This window comes from Arachis hypogaea, chromosome 18 (genome assembly GCF_003086295.3).
Source record: "Arachis hypogaea cultivar Tifrunner chromosome 18, arahy.Tifrunner.gnm2.J5K5, whole genome shotgun sequence".
NCBI lineage: Eukaryota > Viridiplantae > Streptophyta > Magnoliopsida > Fabales > Fabaceae > Arachis > Arachis hypogaea.
This window is the reverse complement of record NC_092053.1, coordinates 37432880-37449893: the sequence shown is the minus strand read 5'-3', so window position 1 is coordinate 37449893 and position 17014 is coordinate 37432880. Positions and strand designations below refer to the sequence as shown.

The 17014-nt window shown below is 38.2% G+C and overlaps 1 non-coding gene across 1 annotated transcript; it reads right to left on the bottom strand.

The window, feature by feature from the left end:
* Positions 1-11485: 11485 nt before the first annotated feature.
* LOC112774607 (small nucleolar RNA R71) lies at positions 11486-11593 on the bottom strand. Its single transcript, XR_003189085.1, has one exon. It is a non-coding gene; the product is annotated as a small nucleolar RNA R71 (small nucleolar RNA).
* Positions 11594-17014: the final 5421 nt, after the last annotated feature.

Here is a 17014-nt window from a genome sequence, read left to right as displayed (position 1 = left end):
GATGCCAACGTTTGCCAAAAAGTTTGAGGCAAACGTTGGCTCAAGCTTTTCTCCCAAAAGTTTGAGCTAAAGTTTGAGGCAAACTTTTGCTCAAGCTTTTTGCCCAAAAGTTTGCGCAAAAGTTTGAGGCAAACTTTTGGTCAAGCTTTTTGCTCCCTGGTTCGTTTTCACTTATTCCAAAAGTTTGAGCTAAAATTTGAGGCAAACTTTTGCTCAAACTTTTTGTCCTCTCTTCCTCCTAGCCATTCCTTCTTGCTTCAACCTTTCTCCAAGCTTTCTTCACCTATCATTAATCAACCAAACACATCAAAGCTATGCTCAAAATCATGAGATATTCATTCTTTCATAGTATGTGACAATTATAGCATAAAACCTCATGAAATTGCATTAATTCATCTATGGTTGATTAAATCAAAGGAAGCATGAAAATCTACCCAATTGGCTTGCTTATGGCTCAAGAAAGTGCATAATTCAAATGAAAATATAAGAAAAAGGCTAGTGAAAGTAGGCTAAGATGACTTGTCATCAGAACCCAGCCTAAGACTGTTGTTAGGAGGAGGTGACAAGATGAGCAAAAAAGACTTGTTAGATGAAACCAAGGCAATGGATCACTTGTCAGAAGCAGCATTGAAGCAAAGGCTGGAACTGCGTTATAATCGCAAGGTACAAAATAGAATATTCGAGAAAGAAGACCTTGTCCTATGACACAATGACATCAGACCACCAACTCCGGAGGAAGGGAAGCTATCCCCCAACTAGGAAGGACTTTATAGGGTGAAAGAGGTGCAGGGCAAAGGCGCGTAAAAGCTAGAGTGACTAGACGGGAAGGAGGTACTGAGGACTTAGAATGCGATAAATCTTAGGAGATTCTACTCTTGAGGAGCAGGGCCTCATATGCCCTGACGGTCTCCTGAGCACAAATTCAGTGGTACCTTGTCCCTTTTTATTGCTCTTGTTTGCTTGCGATTTTGATTTGCTCGCGATTTGTTTTAGTTTCATTAATGCGCACTTTCTTGTATTATCGAAATATAGAATGAAGTGGTACTCTTTTCCCTTCCCGTCAACCCGGAATGGCGGCAAGGGGTTTTAACGAGGCCATTTATTAATTTTCTTTTGAGTATAATTTATCCCTTTCGAGTATAATTTATTTTTGAAGTGTAGTTTATAAAATACTCATTTCTTTCACCGTCAACCCAGAACGATGGCTAGAGGCTTCGATGAATCCCAATTTTTAAAAAAAATATTTTTTCTTTCGAAAAATAATTCTCAAGTTAAAACTATGGCTTTCCAGGACTGATCAACTCGGAAAACCCTCGTGGGAATGAGTGGATATCCATCAAAATATGACTAAACGAATAGATTAGCGATGAAACGGCCAAAACGGCTTAAACATACAAACCAAGTCCACAAGTTCAAAAGTTTAAAGTTTACAAAACACTGCGAAAGAGGGCAACTAATCGGCTTGCCAATACAAAAAGCACTTAGAGTTCAAATTACATGAGCGGAAGTAACTATTTCCTCGGCATATGTACAACCTTGCCATCCTGGACCATTTTGAAGGCACCAATAGTGGAAGTGTCAAAGTTGGGAGCAAGCAGTGAAACTTGGGCTTTGATCGCCTCATCGGTAGCAGCAATGACATCCCGTGTGTCCTTTATGATCTCCTTGTTCTATTTCTTCATATTGGTGGCTTCCAGCCGAGTAGAGTCTACCGATTTTACAGCCTCAACTAACTCCTTCTCAAGCTCCATTACCCTGCTCTCTGTCGAGACAACCCAACCTTAAGCATCGTTGAGTTGCTTCAAAAGAGAGTTATCCCAATCAATAAGGCATTGGATCTCTTTGCCAGCCTCCTTCAATTTTTCTCGGCTTCACTCAGCTTGGTTCCCGTGGCTTCTCCTTCAGACATTAACTTAGACACTTCACGTTGGGCCACCCTGTACTTACCCTCCAGAACCTGACATTGGGCCAGGGACGGCTCTACTTTCCTCGTAAAAGCGACAGCTCAGAGGAGGCTCCGATACGTCCACTTAGCTTGGGCTGCCAGGTCTTCTTCCCAGAAGAAGTTTTCAGTACCCGGCAGCAGCTGGGAATTAATGAAGCCGTCGGCGTCAAAGTGCTTCTCCATTACAAAAACAGCTTTTTCGATACTGGAATTAGACTTTGTCTTCTTTGAATTGGGGATCATGAGTACTTTGTCCTCTTCAACCCGAGCACCGAAGAGTGCTCAATCACAGCAACCACACCCTGATTAACCTTGCCAGCAGCGCTATGCCCAGGTTGGGGCCCAGGTTGAGGCTGAGATTAAACTTACAGTTCATCGGGTTTGGGGATCTTGCATTAAGGATCGGGGGAGTTGGAGGTGTTGTCATCCCCATTGGGAAAGAAATGAGTCATTAAATGACTAAGAAAAGTGTTCCCAGCAGCCATCCCAACTACAAAGAAAAAGAATTAAACGAATTTACTAAGCCATAAAGAGAAGTAGAAGTCAACAAGTCGGCCATTACACTTACCTCCACAGTCCCCGCCAGACTCGCGATCACCCATCAAAAGTTGAGGGTTAATGTGGTTAGACCAGAACACGGCCAACAAGACATCAACGATCTGCTGGTTTTGCCAACCTAAACCATCATATGTCACCTTGATAAGTATTTGGAGCCGGCATAAAGCTCCAATAGGTCAAGATACGCCTCTCCTCTTCAAGGATAAGCCAAAAAGGGTGACGACCTCGGGCTGGCCTCACCTTGAAAAAAGTTACTTTAAAACCATGAAAGGAATCTTCGAAGAGGCCGAAGATCCTCCAGTTTTGCACAGCCCAAAAAGAGATCTATCCTTTTCTGTGCTTACCCTTCCGAGAAGGATTCGTGAATAGGAAGAAGAAGAAGAAGAAGAGAAAAACCTCGACGGTAACCAGGAGTTCTAAGTATTCGAAGACCATCTCAAAACATCAAATGATAGCCCAACTATTTGGGTGAAGTTGCGAGGGGGCAACATCACACATGTTTAGGAGTGCTTTGACAAAAGGAGAAAAGGGGAGCTGAATACTCAAGACGGAAAAACATGGGCTTATACACCCAATCCAGTCGGGGACCCGGAGCGCTTCGAGGTTGATATGACAGATGCATTCTCGGGGGGCCCAAAGAGAGAAGCTTGTAGTTGGCCTCCTCAGGACCGCCTCCGTATACTGCTCACGTCACGAAGCTCTTGTAAGTCCTTCGCAGGCACCCTAGAGGAGGTGCTCGTCACGTCGGTTGTACACCACACTTAACGAGTCACGGAAAGTCGCATCGCCATACTTACAGTGGGGGCACCGTTTAGGTTAAATCATGATATCGGAGGCAGGTCCTATGCCATAGCTAAGTTATTCTACACTAAATCCTTCCAGCCTAAACTATGAAAAAGACACCTATGGCACCCCCTAAAAGCTATCTAACAAAAACCAGCTTTGACCCAAAAGGCAAAAACAACAAGACAACCAACATGATAATGGCAAAAAGTAAAGCGAAATCATGCAAACAAATGGTCATTTACCAGCAAAGATGAATGCAGAAGGTTGCAGAAAGCAGGCAGTGGCGATGGCAACTGCAAAGTAAAATCTACAAAAAGGACAGAAAAGTTAATCTCCAAAGAGCACAATGAAGTAAACGATGGTGGCAGATATGAAAAATGAAGGAGGATAAGCAGTTACAAGAATGAAGAAAATGAAAATGATGATATGAAGTGGGGATGGTAACTGCTACTAATGTCCACCTTGGCATATGGCACGCCCACCTTGCTAGAGTGTTGCACGCCACTTCTTGGCTTGGAGTTGGGATGTCATGGACGGCATGTGGCATACCCTTCTTGCTGGTGTATTGCACGCCCCCTTGCTCCTTGCTTCTTGTGACTTTTGGGGCCTCTGAGGAGTTGGGAGAGCATGCCACGCCCTTCACTGGCGTGTGGCACGCCACTTCTTTGATTTAGGTATGAGGGCGTGTTGCACGCTCACCTCTGACGTGTCGCACACCAAGTCTTCTTCCTCCTAGGCCTCATGATTTCCTTTGCTTCTGCTTTGTTTCTCCTTTTCTAACATTTTCTTTTCTGTATTGTCCAAAAGCTTCTTTGTTTGGCTCTCTCCATCCCTTTATTCTTTCTTATTTTCAACAATTTCCTACACATGCTAAAGCTCCAAACAACTTCAAGAAATATTGATTAAAATACTAAAATCTCAATTAAGAATAAGAAAATCACTAACTTTATTCAAAGAAATAATAAAAAAAACAACTAAAGATGCTCATGCATCACGAATGCACCAATCGCGAGCCTCGCGACTTGGCACATTGGGGACATTGTTCTGTCCCAGCCCAAGAGATGGGGATCCACCAAACGGACCCGCTCCTCGTCCGTACGACATGACGTCTTGCATATGTCCCGATCTTCTAAAGAGATCCTAACAACTGGTGAAAGCTTCCGAAGGGCTGGGTCCTGGCAAAAGAGGGCCCACCTGGATAATCTATGATAAAGGAGAAAGAGCTACCCCTTCTCTCCTGGTACGTCATGATAATCCTAATTAGCCGCCTTATCGTACGGACACTGACTTTAGCATCAAAGTTTCTTGCAGGTGGCTCCACCCGCCGACCAACCGACGACCGTGCTGGCTCCCCTCCACGCCTCGGAACTCACTTCAGGTCCCGATCTTCAACCCTATGATTCTTTACCATCCGACCCAATGAACTCATGAACACATATATAATATAATTTTGAGGCACTGTTAGTATAAAGTAGTTTTACAAGTGTATCCAATTACGTAACGCCACATCACTAAAATTAATTATCTTTCACATTAACTGCGTGAATGATCATCCAAAAGAACAGATGTGATTGTATGACTGTATAAAATGCTTTACACCCGCCGACCAACCGACGACCGTGCTGGCTCCCCTCCACGCCTCGGAACTCACTTCAGGTCCCGATCTTCAACCCCTATGACTCTTTACCATCCGACCCAATGAACTCACAAACACATATATAATATAATTTTGAGGCACTGTTAGTATAAAGTAGATTTACAAGTGTATCCAATTACGTAATGCCACATCACTAAAATTAATTATCTTTCACATTAATTACGTGAATGGTCATCCAAAAGAACAGATGTAATTGTATGACTGTATAAAATGCTTTACACTATCAGTATATCAAAATTTAACTCATATATATATATATATATATATATATATATATATATATATATATATATATATATATATATATATATATATATATCAATTAGACCTTATTAGTTAGGCATGTACAGATGTAGATGTAGATAAGACTCTCAAGGCTTAAGAAAAAATTTATGGTACATACACGAGAGTTAATAATGGGAAAAGGTATTAGGGAAAAAAAAAGAAGATGAACATCAGAATGACAGAATCAAATCATGGCATGTATAGTAGTGAGAGTCCGTTGTTAATATTGCTTCAAAATTAAATAATTAATAAATTATCTAGGGTTTTTTTCTAACTTAGTAAAAAGATGGTCAATGCTACGATGAACTAAGTTATGTATTCAGATAATTTTTTTTTTTATTTTTTTTACAAAAGATGTCTATTAAATTTATATGGTAGAATATTCTAGTGCATTGCCCATAAATACTTTCCATGTTCAGCATATCCTATGCAAATGGGGTCTCTTAAATTTTGTTTGTTCTTTTATTAAGAAGGGATATTAATTGTCTCCTATTCATGTTTGCCACCAATTTCTTGTGACAATGAATTTCGAGTAACTAAACATGACATCAACTTTCCGCTATAAAAGTCAACAACTACAACTTGTATAAATCTTTCTTGACAATATGGGTTTTTTTTTTATTTAAATAAATAAAAATTAATATTTTCATCTGTACGCAAAGTTAGGAGTAATTACCCATATCGCAACACGTATCATTTAAAAAAAAAAAGGAACACCATTTTGCAAACTATTGTGAAACGGTATGTGTTTCGCATATCAAAATTATGGGAATGATTAACATTATCAATTTACTACTAAATATAATTATTAAAAATTATTCTTCATATACAAACGTTTTCTCCATACAAATAATATAAGTTCATATATTCTATTAGAAAAATATAGGGTACTAATATATTATTTGCTAACTTATGTCAACAATAATTATTATTTTTTAAACACATCTATAAAGAGACATATCCAAAAAATATATTTATAAAAACACTTCCATTAGACACAGCCATAAAAAAGATATTTTATTAAATACATCCACAAAGACACTTTCATTAAATACAGTCATAAACAAGAGTTGGCAGAAGTTGGTAACAATACTGTTGGTAACGTAGCGGGATTGTATTCTATTTCACGTTAGACGCGCCTCTTCTAGCACGTCGATTTCACGCGCTTCCTAATTTAATAGATTTTTCGATCAACGTGCGCACGTTCTTCTTCTTCTTCTTCTCTTTCGTTATCGTCGTCACCAACACCACCACCACCACCTCCTCCTCCTCCTCCTCCTCCTCCTCCTCCTCCTCCTCTTCCTCTTTTCATTGGAATTTCTTCACCTCCTCCTTTTTTCTCCTTCTCCTCCTTATCTCGTTGTTGAGTATAATGAATAATTCAAGTTCAGATTATCAATTGAACCAAAACGAAATTGATTATTGTTCAAATTATTGTTTTGAATGTAATGTAAAAGTTCTGCATTGAATAAAATATTTTTCTGTATTTATAGTAAATTTGGGTATAACATAAAGATATTTGAGTATATTCTTCAAGAATTTTCGGTATATGTGTGCTGATAAATTCTGCATAATTTAAATCTCTTCTTCTCCCTCCTTCTTATCTTCTACTGCTTCTTGTTCTTCTTTTTAATCATCATCATCATCATCTTTTTTTTCTTATTAATCTTTTTTTTTTCTTGTTTTATCTTATCAAGTTTCTTCTTGTTTTACTCTTTTAACAAGAATAAAAACCAAAAAAATCAAACAAAGAAGAAGAAGAAACACATAATAGTACAAAATTACTTGGAAGATGATGAACTTACATTCGTTCAACTAAAAGAAAGAAAGAAATAAGGAAAAAAGAAGAAGAAAAAAATGCAGTATTAGAGAAAATACTTTTCTGTATTTGCAGCAAATTTAGGTGTAACACAAAGGTATTTGGGTGTATTCTTTAAGAATTTTTGGTGTATGTGTGTTGATAAGTTATATATAATTCAAAACTCTTTTTCTCCCTCCTCCTCATCTTCTGCTGTTGCTTCTTCTTTTTTTCATCATCATCACCATTTTCTTCTTCTTTTTTTCTTATTCATCTTTTCCTTTTTGTTTTACCTTTTCAAGTTTCTTCTTATTTTACTCTCTCACTGATGAGCGGATAATTTATACGCTTTTTGGCATTATTTTTAGTATGTTTTTAGTAGGATCTAGTTACTTTTAGGGATGTTTTTATTAGTTTTTATGTTAAATTCACATTTCTGGACTTTACTATGAGTTTGTGTGTTTTTCTGTGATTTCAGGTATTTTCTGGCTGAAATTGAGGGACTTGAGCAAATATCAGATTCAGAGGTTGAAGAAGGACTGCTGATGCTGTTGGATTCTAACCTCCCTTCACTCAAAGTGGATTTTCTGGAGCTACAGAACTCCAAATGGCGCGCTCTCAACGGCGTTGGAAAGTAGACATCCAGGGCTTTCCAGCAATATATAATAGTCTATACTTTGCCCAAGTTTAAATGACACAAAAGGGTGTTGAACGCCAGTTCTACGCTGCAGTCTGGAGTTAAACGCCAGAAACACGTCACAAACCAGAGTTGAACGCCAAAAACACGTTACAACTTGGCGTTCAACTCCAAAAGAAGCCTCTGCACGTGTAAACTTCAAGCTCAGCCCAAGCACACACCAAGTGGGCCTCAGAAGTGGATTTATGCATCAATTACCTACTTCTGGAAACCCTAGTAACTAGTTTAGTATAAATAGGACTTTTTACTATTGTATTTACATCTTTGGATTATCTTTTGATCTTCGGATCATTTTTAGACTTGGTTACTCTGGTTTCCCTCTGGGGCCGAGACCAATGAACTCCATTATCACTTATGTATTTTCAACGGTTGAGTTTCTGCACTCCATAGATTAAGATGTGGAGCTCTGCTGTCCCTCATGATTTAATGCAAAGTACTACTATTTTATATTCAATTCAACTTATTCCGCTTCTAAGATATTCATTCGCACTTCACTATGAATGTGATGATCGTCACAGTCATCATCATTCCCCCATGAACGCGTGCCTGACAACCACTTCTGTTCTACCTTAGATTGAATGGATATCTCTTGGATATCTAATACAGGGGACCGAGTCCGAGTTATTAGTATCTTCGTGGTATAAGTTAGAACCCATGGATGGCCATTCCTGAGATCCGGAAAGTCTAAACCTTGTCTGTGGTATTCCGAGTAGGATCTGGGAAGGGATGGTTGTGACGAACTTCAAACTCGCGAGTGCTGGGCGTAGTGACAAACGCAAAAGGAGGGTGAATCCTATTCCAGTATGATCGAGAACCTCCAGATGATTAGCCGTGCCGTGACAAAGCATTTGGACCTTTTTCACAGAGAGGATGGGATGTAGCCATTGACAACGGTGATGCCCTATATAAAGCTTGCCATGGAAAGGAGTAGGAAGGATTGGATGAAGACAGCAGGAAAGCAGAGATTCAGAGGAACGAAAGCATCTCTATACGCTTATCTGAAATTCTCACCAATGAATTACATAAGTATTTCTATCTTTATTTTCTGTTTATTTATTATTATTATTCGAAAACTCCATAACCATTTGATATCTGCCTGATTGAGATTTACAAGATGACCATAGCTTGCTTCATACCAACAATCTCCGTGGGATCGACCCTTACTCACGTAAGGTTTTATTACTTGGACGACCCAATGCACTTGCTGGTTAGTTGTATCGAAGTTGTGACAAATTATGAATTAAGATTAGAGCACCATATTTTTGGAGACATTATCAGGGATCACAATTTCGTGCACCAAGTTTTTGGCGCCGTTGCCGGGAATTGTTCGAGTTTGGACAACTGAAGGTTCATCCTGTTGCTCAGATTGGGTACTTTTCTTCTTATTTTGTTTTCAAAAAGTTTTCAAAAATTTTTCAAAAAAATTATTTTCTTCCTTTTCGTTTTTTCCAATTAATATTCGAAAAAAAATATAAAAAAATTAAATCTTTTCAAAAATATATTTTTCTTCAGAATTTTTAAGAATGAATTCTAGAGTTTCATGATGATTTGTTGAATCCTGGCTGGCTGTAAAGCCATGTCTAAATTCTTTTAGACTGAGACTTCAACTAATCACTTCAATGCATGTAATAGCATACTAAAGCTTAGCTGGCTAGTGAGCCATGTCTAACCCTCAGATTGGAGCTTTAGACTAAAGAGCACAAGATTCTTGGAACTCATATTAAAAATTTTGAAATCTTTATTTTTCTTTTTCAAACAATTTTCAAAAAAAAATAAAATAAAAATATACAAAAATCCAAAAAAAATTAATAAAATCATAAAAATAAAAAAATATTTTTTGTTTCTTGTTTGAGTCTTGAGTCAATATTAGGTTCGGTGTCAATTGCATTTTTTCTAAAAATTTATGCATTTTTCGAAAATTCATACATTCATAGTGTTCTTCATGATCTTCAAGTTGTTCTTGGTAAGTCTTCTTGTTTGATCTTGATGTTTTCTTATTTTGTGTCTTTTGTTGTTTTTCATGTGCATATTTGCATTCATAGTGTCTAAGCATTAAAGATTTCTAAGTTTGGTGTCTTGCATGTTTTCTTTGCATTAAAAATTTTCAAAAATATGTTCTTGATGTTCATCATGATCTTCAAAGTGTTCTTGGTGTTCATCTTGACATTCATAGTGTTCTTGCATGCATCATGTGTTTTGATTCATAACTTTCATGTTGTGAGTCATTTTTTTATGTTTTTCTCTCTCATCATTAAAAATTCAAAAAAAAAAAATTATCTTTCCCTTTTTCACTCATAAATTTTCGAAAATTTGAGTTGACTTTTTCAAAACTTTTTAAAATTTAGTTGTTTCTTATGAGTCAAATCAAATTTTTAATTTAAAAATCTTATCTTTTTCAAAATCTTTTTTCAAAAATCATATCTTTTTCATTTTTCTTATTTTCGAAAATTTTAAAAATATTTTTCAAAAATCTTTTTTAATTTTACATCATATTTTCGAAAATATCATCAACAATTAATGTTTTGATTCAAAAATTTCAAGTTTGTTACTTACTTGTTAAGAAAGATTCAAACTTTAAGTTCTAGAATCATATCTTGTGATTTCTTGTGAATCAAGTCATTAATTGTGATTTTAAAAAAATCAAATTTTTTCAAAACTAATTTCAATCATATCTTTTCAAAAATATCTTTTTATCTTATCTTTTTCAAAATTATATCTTTTTAATCATACCTTTTCATATCATATCTTTTTCAAATATCTTTTCTAACTTCTTATCATCTTATCTTTTAAAAATTGATTTTCAAAATTTGTTTCAACTAACTAATTAACTTTTTATTTGTTTCTTATCTCTTTCAAAACTACCTAACTAACTATCCCTCTCTAATTCTCGAAAATACCTCCCTCTTTTTCAAAAAATTCTTCTTAATTAATTAATTGTTTCAATTTTTAATTTTAATTTTAATTTTATCTTAATTTTCGAAAATCATTAACTCTTTTTCAAAATTTATTTTTCGAAATTCCCTCTCTCCCATCTCCTTCTATTTATTTATTCATTTACTAACACTTCTCTTCATCTCAAATCACTGCTCCTATCCTCACCCTTGTGTTTGGATTATCCATTCTTCTTTACTCTTATTCCCTTTCTTCTTCTACTCACACAAAGGAACCTCTCTCTACTGAGGCAAAGAGGATCCCTATTATTATTTTCTGTTCCCTTCTTTTTAATATGAGCAGGAGCAAGGACAAGAACATTCTTATTGAAGCAGACCCTGAACCTGAAAGGACTCTGAAGAGGAAACTAAGAGAAGCAAAATTACAACAATCCAGAGACAACCTTACTGAAATTTTCGAAAAGGAAGAGGAGATGGCAGCCGAAAATAATAATAATGCAAGGAGGATGCTTGGTGACTTTACTGCACCTAATTCCAATTTACATGGAAGAAGCATCTCAATTCCTACCATTGGAGCAAACAACTTTGAGCTGAAACCTCAATTAGTTTCTTTGATGCAGCAGAACTGCAAATTTCATGGACTTCCATCTGAAGACCCTTTTCAGTTCTTAACTGAATTCTTGCAGATCTGTGATACTGTTAAGACTAATGGAGTAAATCCTGAAATCTACAGGCTCATGCTTTTCCCTTTTGTTGTGAGAGACAGAGCTAGAATATGGTTGGACTCTCAACCTAAGGATAGCCTGAACTCTTGGGATAAGCTAGTCAAGGCTTTCTTAGCCAAGTTCTTCCTCCTCAAAAGCTGAGTAAGCTTAGAGTGGATGTTGAAACCTTCAGACAGAAAGAAGGTGAATCCCTCTATGAAGCTTGGGAGAGATACAAGGAACTGACCAAAAACTGTCCTTCTGACATGCTTTCAGAATGGACCATCCTGGATATATTCTATGATGGTCTGTCTGAATTAGATAAGATGTCATTAGATACTTCTACAGGTGGATCCATCCACCTAAAGAAAACGCCTGCAGAAGCTCAAGAACTTATTGACATGGTTGCTAACAACCAATTTATGTACACTTCTGAGAGGAATCCTGTAAGTAATGGGACGCCTCAAAGGAAGGGAGTTCTTGAAATCGATACTCTGAATGCCATATTGGCTCAGAATAAAATATTGACTCAGCAAGTCAATATGATTTCTCAGAGTCTGAATGGAATGCAAGTTGCATCCAACAGTACTCACGAGGCATCTTCTGAAGAAGAAGCTTATGATTCTGAGAACCCTGCAATAGCAGAGGTGAATTACATGGGTGAAACCTATGGAAACACCTATAATCCCTCATGGAGAAATCACCCAAATCTCTCATGGAAGGATCAACAAAAGCCTCAACAAGGCTTTCATAATGGTGGAAGAAACAGGTTTAGCAATAGCAAGCCTTTTCCATCATCCACTCAGCAACAGACAGAGAACTCTGAACAAAATACCTCTAATTTAGCAAACTTAGTCTCTGATCTATCTAAGGCCACTCTGAGTTTCATGAATGAAACAAGGTCCTCCATTAGAAATTTGGAGGCACAAGTAGGCCAATTGAGTAAGAAAATCACTGAAACCCCTCCTAGTGCTCTCCCAAGCAATACAGAAGAAAATCCAAAAGGAGAGTGCAAGGCCATTGATATAACCATCATGGCTGAATCCAAGGAGGAAGGGGAGGACGTGAATCCCAAGGAGAAAGACCTCCTGGGACATCCAATGATCAATAAGGAGTTTTCCTCTGAGGAACCAAAGGAATCTGAGACTCATCTAGAGACCATAGAGATTCCATTGAACCTCTTTATGCCGTTCACGAGCTCTGATGAGTATTCCTCTTCTGAAGAGAATGAGGATGTTACTAACGAGCAAGTTGCCAAGTTCCTTGGTGCAATCATGAAGCTGAATGCCAATTTATTTGGTAATGAAACTTGGGGAGATGAACCTCCCCTGTTCACCAATGAACTAAATGCATTGGCTCAACTGAGATTGCCTCACAAGAAACAGGATCCTGGAAAGTTCCTAATACCTTGTACCATAGGCACCATGACCTTTGAGAAGGCTCTATGTGACCTTGGGTCAGGAATAAACCTCATGCCACTCTCTGTAATGGAGAAACTGGGAATCTTTGAGGTGCAAGCTGCCAGAATCTCATTAGAGATGGCAGACAACTCAAGAAAAGAGGCTTATGGACAAGTAGAGGACGTGTTAGTAAAGGTTGAAGGCCTTTACATCCCTGCTGATTTCATAATCCTGGATACTGGGAAGGATGAGGATGAATCCATCATTCTTGGAAGACCCTTCCTAGCCACAGCAAGAGCTGTGATTGATGTAGATAGAGGTGAACTAGTCCTTCAATTGAATGAGGACTCCCTTGTGTTTAAAACTCAAGGTCATCCTTCTGTAAACATGGAAAAGAGGCACAGTAAGCTTCTCTCAGTACAGAGTCAACTAAAGCCCCACAGTCAAACTCTAAGTTTGGTGTTGGGAGGCCTCAGCCAAACTCTAAGTTTGGTGTTGAACTCCCATATCCAAACTCTAAGTTTGGTGTTGGGAGTCTATAAAATTGACCTGATCACCTGTGTGGGTCCATGAGAGCCCACTGTCAAGCTATTGACATTAAAGAAGCGCTTGTTGGGAGGCAACCTAATTTTTATTTATCTAATTTTATTTTTTATTTTATTGTTCTTTCATATTTTATTAGGTTCATGATCATGTGGAGTCACAAAATAAATAGAAAAATCAAAAACAGAATCAAAAACAGCAGAAGAAAAATCACTCCCTGGAGGAATGGCTTACTGGCTGGCGTTCAACGCCAGAACAGAGCATGGATCTGGCGTTGAACGCCCAAAACAAGTAGCATCCTGGCGTTCAGACGCCAGGAATGCACACTGAGGAAAGCTGGCGCTGAACGCCAGAAACAAGCATAAAACTGGCGTTCAACGCCAGAAACATGCTACATCTGGGCACTGAACGCCCAGAACAAGCATCAATTCGGCGTTTAAATGCCAGAATTGCATGTAAAGGCATTTTACATGCCTCAATGGTGCAGGGATGCAAATCCTTGAGACCTCAGGATCTGTGGACCCCACAGGATCATCTCAGCACCTGTGGACCCTACAGGATCCCCACCTACCTCCACTCATATTCTTTCCTCTTCTCAATGTTCATCCTCTCTTTGCAATAAACAACCTTCCCCAAAACCCTTCACCACTCACATCCATCCACTCTTCTCCATACACCCCACCTACCTTCAAAATTCAAAATCACTTTCCCACCCAAGCCCACCCATATAGCCGAATACACACATCCCTCCATCTCCTCCATATCTTCTTCTTCTTCTACTATTCTTTCTTCTTTTGCTCGAGGGTGAGCTACATTCTAAGTTTGGTGTGGTAAAAGCATAGCTTTTTTTGTTTTTCCATAACCATTGATGGCACCTAAGGCCAGAGAAACCTCTAGAAAGAGGAAAGGGAAGACAAAATCTCCCACCTCCGAGTCATAGGAGATGGAGAGATTCATCTCAAGGGCCTATAGCTCAGTGGTAGAACATTTGACTGCAAATCAAGAGATCCTTGAGATACCTCAGGGGATACATTTTCCCCCACACAATTATTGGGAGCAACTAAGGGTGGAACATCAAGAGCATTCCATCATCCTCCATGAAATTAGAGAAGATCAAAGAGCAATGAGGGAGGAGCAACAAAGACAAGGAAGAGACATAGAAGAGCTCAAGGACATCATTGGTTCCTCAAGAAGGAAACGCCACCATCACTAAGGTGGACTCATTCCTTGTTCTTAAATTTTCTGTTTTTTGTTTCCTTATGTTAAATGTTTATCTATGTTTGTGTCTTTATTACATGATCATTAGTGTCTAAGTGTCTATGCCTTAAAGTAGTGAATATGAATCCATCACCTCTCTTAAATGAAAAATGTTTTAAAAACAAAAGAACAAGAAGTACATGAGTTTCGAATTTATCCTTGAACTTAGTTTAATTATATTGATGTGGTGACAATACTTTTTGTTTTCTGAATGAATGCTTGAACAGTGCATATGTCTTTTGAAGTTGTTGTTTAAGAATGTTAAATATGTTGGCTCTTGAAAGAATGATGAACAGGAAAAATGTTATTTGATAATCTGAAAAATCATAAAAATGATTCTTGAAGCAAGAAAAAGCAGTGAATACAAAAGCTTGTAGAAAAAAAATGGCGAAAAAAAAATAGAAAAAGAAAAAGCAAGCAGAAAAAGCCAAAAGCTCTTAAAACCAAAAGGCAAGAGCAAAAAGCCAATAACCCTTAAAACCAAAAGGCAAGGGTAAATAAAAAGGATCCCAAGGCTTTGAGCATCAGTGGATAGGAGGGCCTAAAGGATTAAAATCCTGGCCTAAGCGGCTAAACCAAGCTGTCCCTAACCATGTGCTTGTGGCGTGAAGGTGTCAAGTGAAAACTTGAGATTGAGCGGTTAAAGTCAAGGTCCAAAGCAAAAACAGAGTGTGCTTAAGAACCCTGGACACCTCTAATTGGGGACTTTAGCAAAGCTGAGTCACAAACTGAAAAGGTTCACCCAATCATGTGTCTGTGGCATTTATGTATCCGGTGGTAATACTGGAAAACAAAGTGCTTAGGGCCACGGCCAAGACTCATAAAGTAGCTGTGTTCAAGAATCAACATACTGATCTAGGAGAATCAATAACACTATCTGAACTCTGAGTTCCTATAGATGCCAATCATTCTGAACCTCAATGGATAAAGTGAGATGCCAAAACTATTCAAGAGGCAAAAAGCTACAAGTCCCGCTCATCTGATTGGAGCTATGTTTCATTGATAGTTTGGAATTTATAGTATATTCTCTTCTTTTTATCCTATTTGATTTTCAGTTGCTGGGGGACAAGCAACAATTTAAGTTTGGTGTTGTGATGAGCGGATAATTTATACGCTTTTTGGCATCGTTTTTAGTATGTTTTTAGTAGGATCTAGTTACTTTTAGGGATGTTTTTATTAGTTTTTATGTTAAATTCACATTTCTGGACTTTACTATGAGTTTATGTATTTTTCTGTGATTTCAGGTATTTTCTGGCTGAAATTGAGGGACTTGAGCAAAAATCAGATTCAGAGGTTGAAGAAGGACTGCTGATGCTGTTGGATTCTAACCTCCCTGCACTCAAAGTGGATTTTCTGGAGCTACAGAACTCCAAATGGCGCGCTTTCAACGGTGTTGGAAAGTAGACATCCAGGGATTTCCAGCAATATATAATAGTCCATACTTTGCCTAAGTTTAGACGATGCAAAAGGGCGTTGAACGCCAGTTCTACGCTGCAGTCTAGAGTTAAACACCAGAAACACGTCACAAACCAGAGTTGAACGCCAAAAACACGTTACAACTTGGCGTTCAACTCCAAAAGAAGCCTCTGCACGTGTAAACTTCAAGCTCAACCCAAGCACACACCAAGTGGGTCCCAGAAGTGGATTTATGCATCAATTACCTACTTCTGTAAACCCTAGTAACTAGTTTAGTATAAATAGGACTTTTTACTATTGTATTTACTTCTTTGGATTATCTTTTGATCTTCAGATCATTTTTAGACTTGGTTACTTCGGTTCCCCTCTGGGGCCGAGACCAATGAACTCCATTATCACTTATGTATTTTCAACGGTAGAGTTTCTGCACTCCATAGATTAAGATGTGGAGCTCTGCTGTCTCTCATGATTTAATGCAAAGTACTACTGTTTTATATTCAATTCAACTTATTCCGCTTCTAAGATATTCATTCGCACTTCACTATGAATGTGATGATCGTGACAGTCATCATCATTCCCCCATGAACGCGTGCCTGACAACCACTTCTGTTCTACCTTAGATTGAATGGATATCTCTTGGATATCTAATACAGGGGACCGAGTCCGAGTTATTAGTATCTTCGTGGTATAAGTTAGAACCCATGGATGGCCATTCCTGAGATCCGGAAAGTCTAAACCTTGTCTGTGGTATTCCAAGTAGGATCTGGGAAGGGATGGCTGTGACGAACTTCAAACTCGTGAGTGCTGGGCGTAGTGACAGACGCAAAAGGAGGGTGAATCCTATTCCAGTATGATCGAGAACCTCCAGATGATTAGCCGTGCCGTGACAGAGTATTTGGACCTTTTTCACAGAGAGGATGGGATGTAGCCATTGACAACGGTGATGCCCTATATAAAGCTTGCCATGGAAAGGAGTAGGAAGGATTGGATGAAGACAGTAGGAAAGCAGAGATTCAGAGGAACGAAAGCATCTCTATACGCTTATCTAAAATTCTCACCAATGAATTACATAAGTAT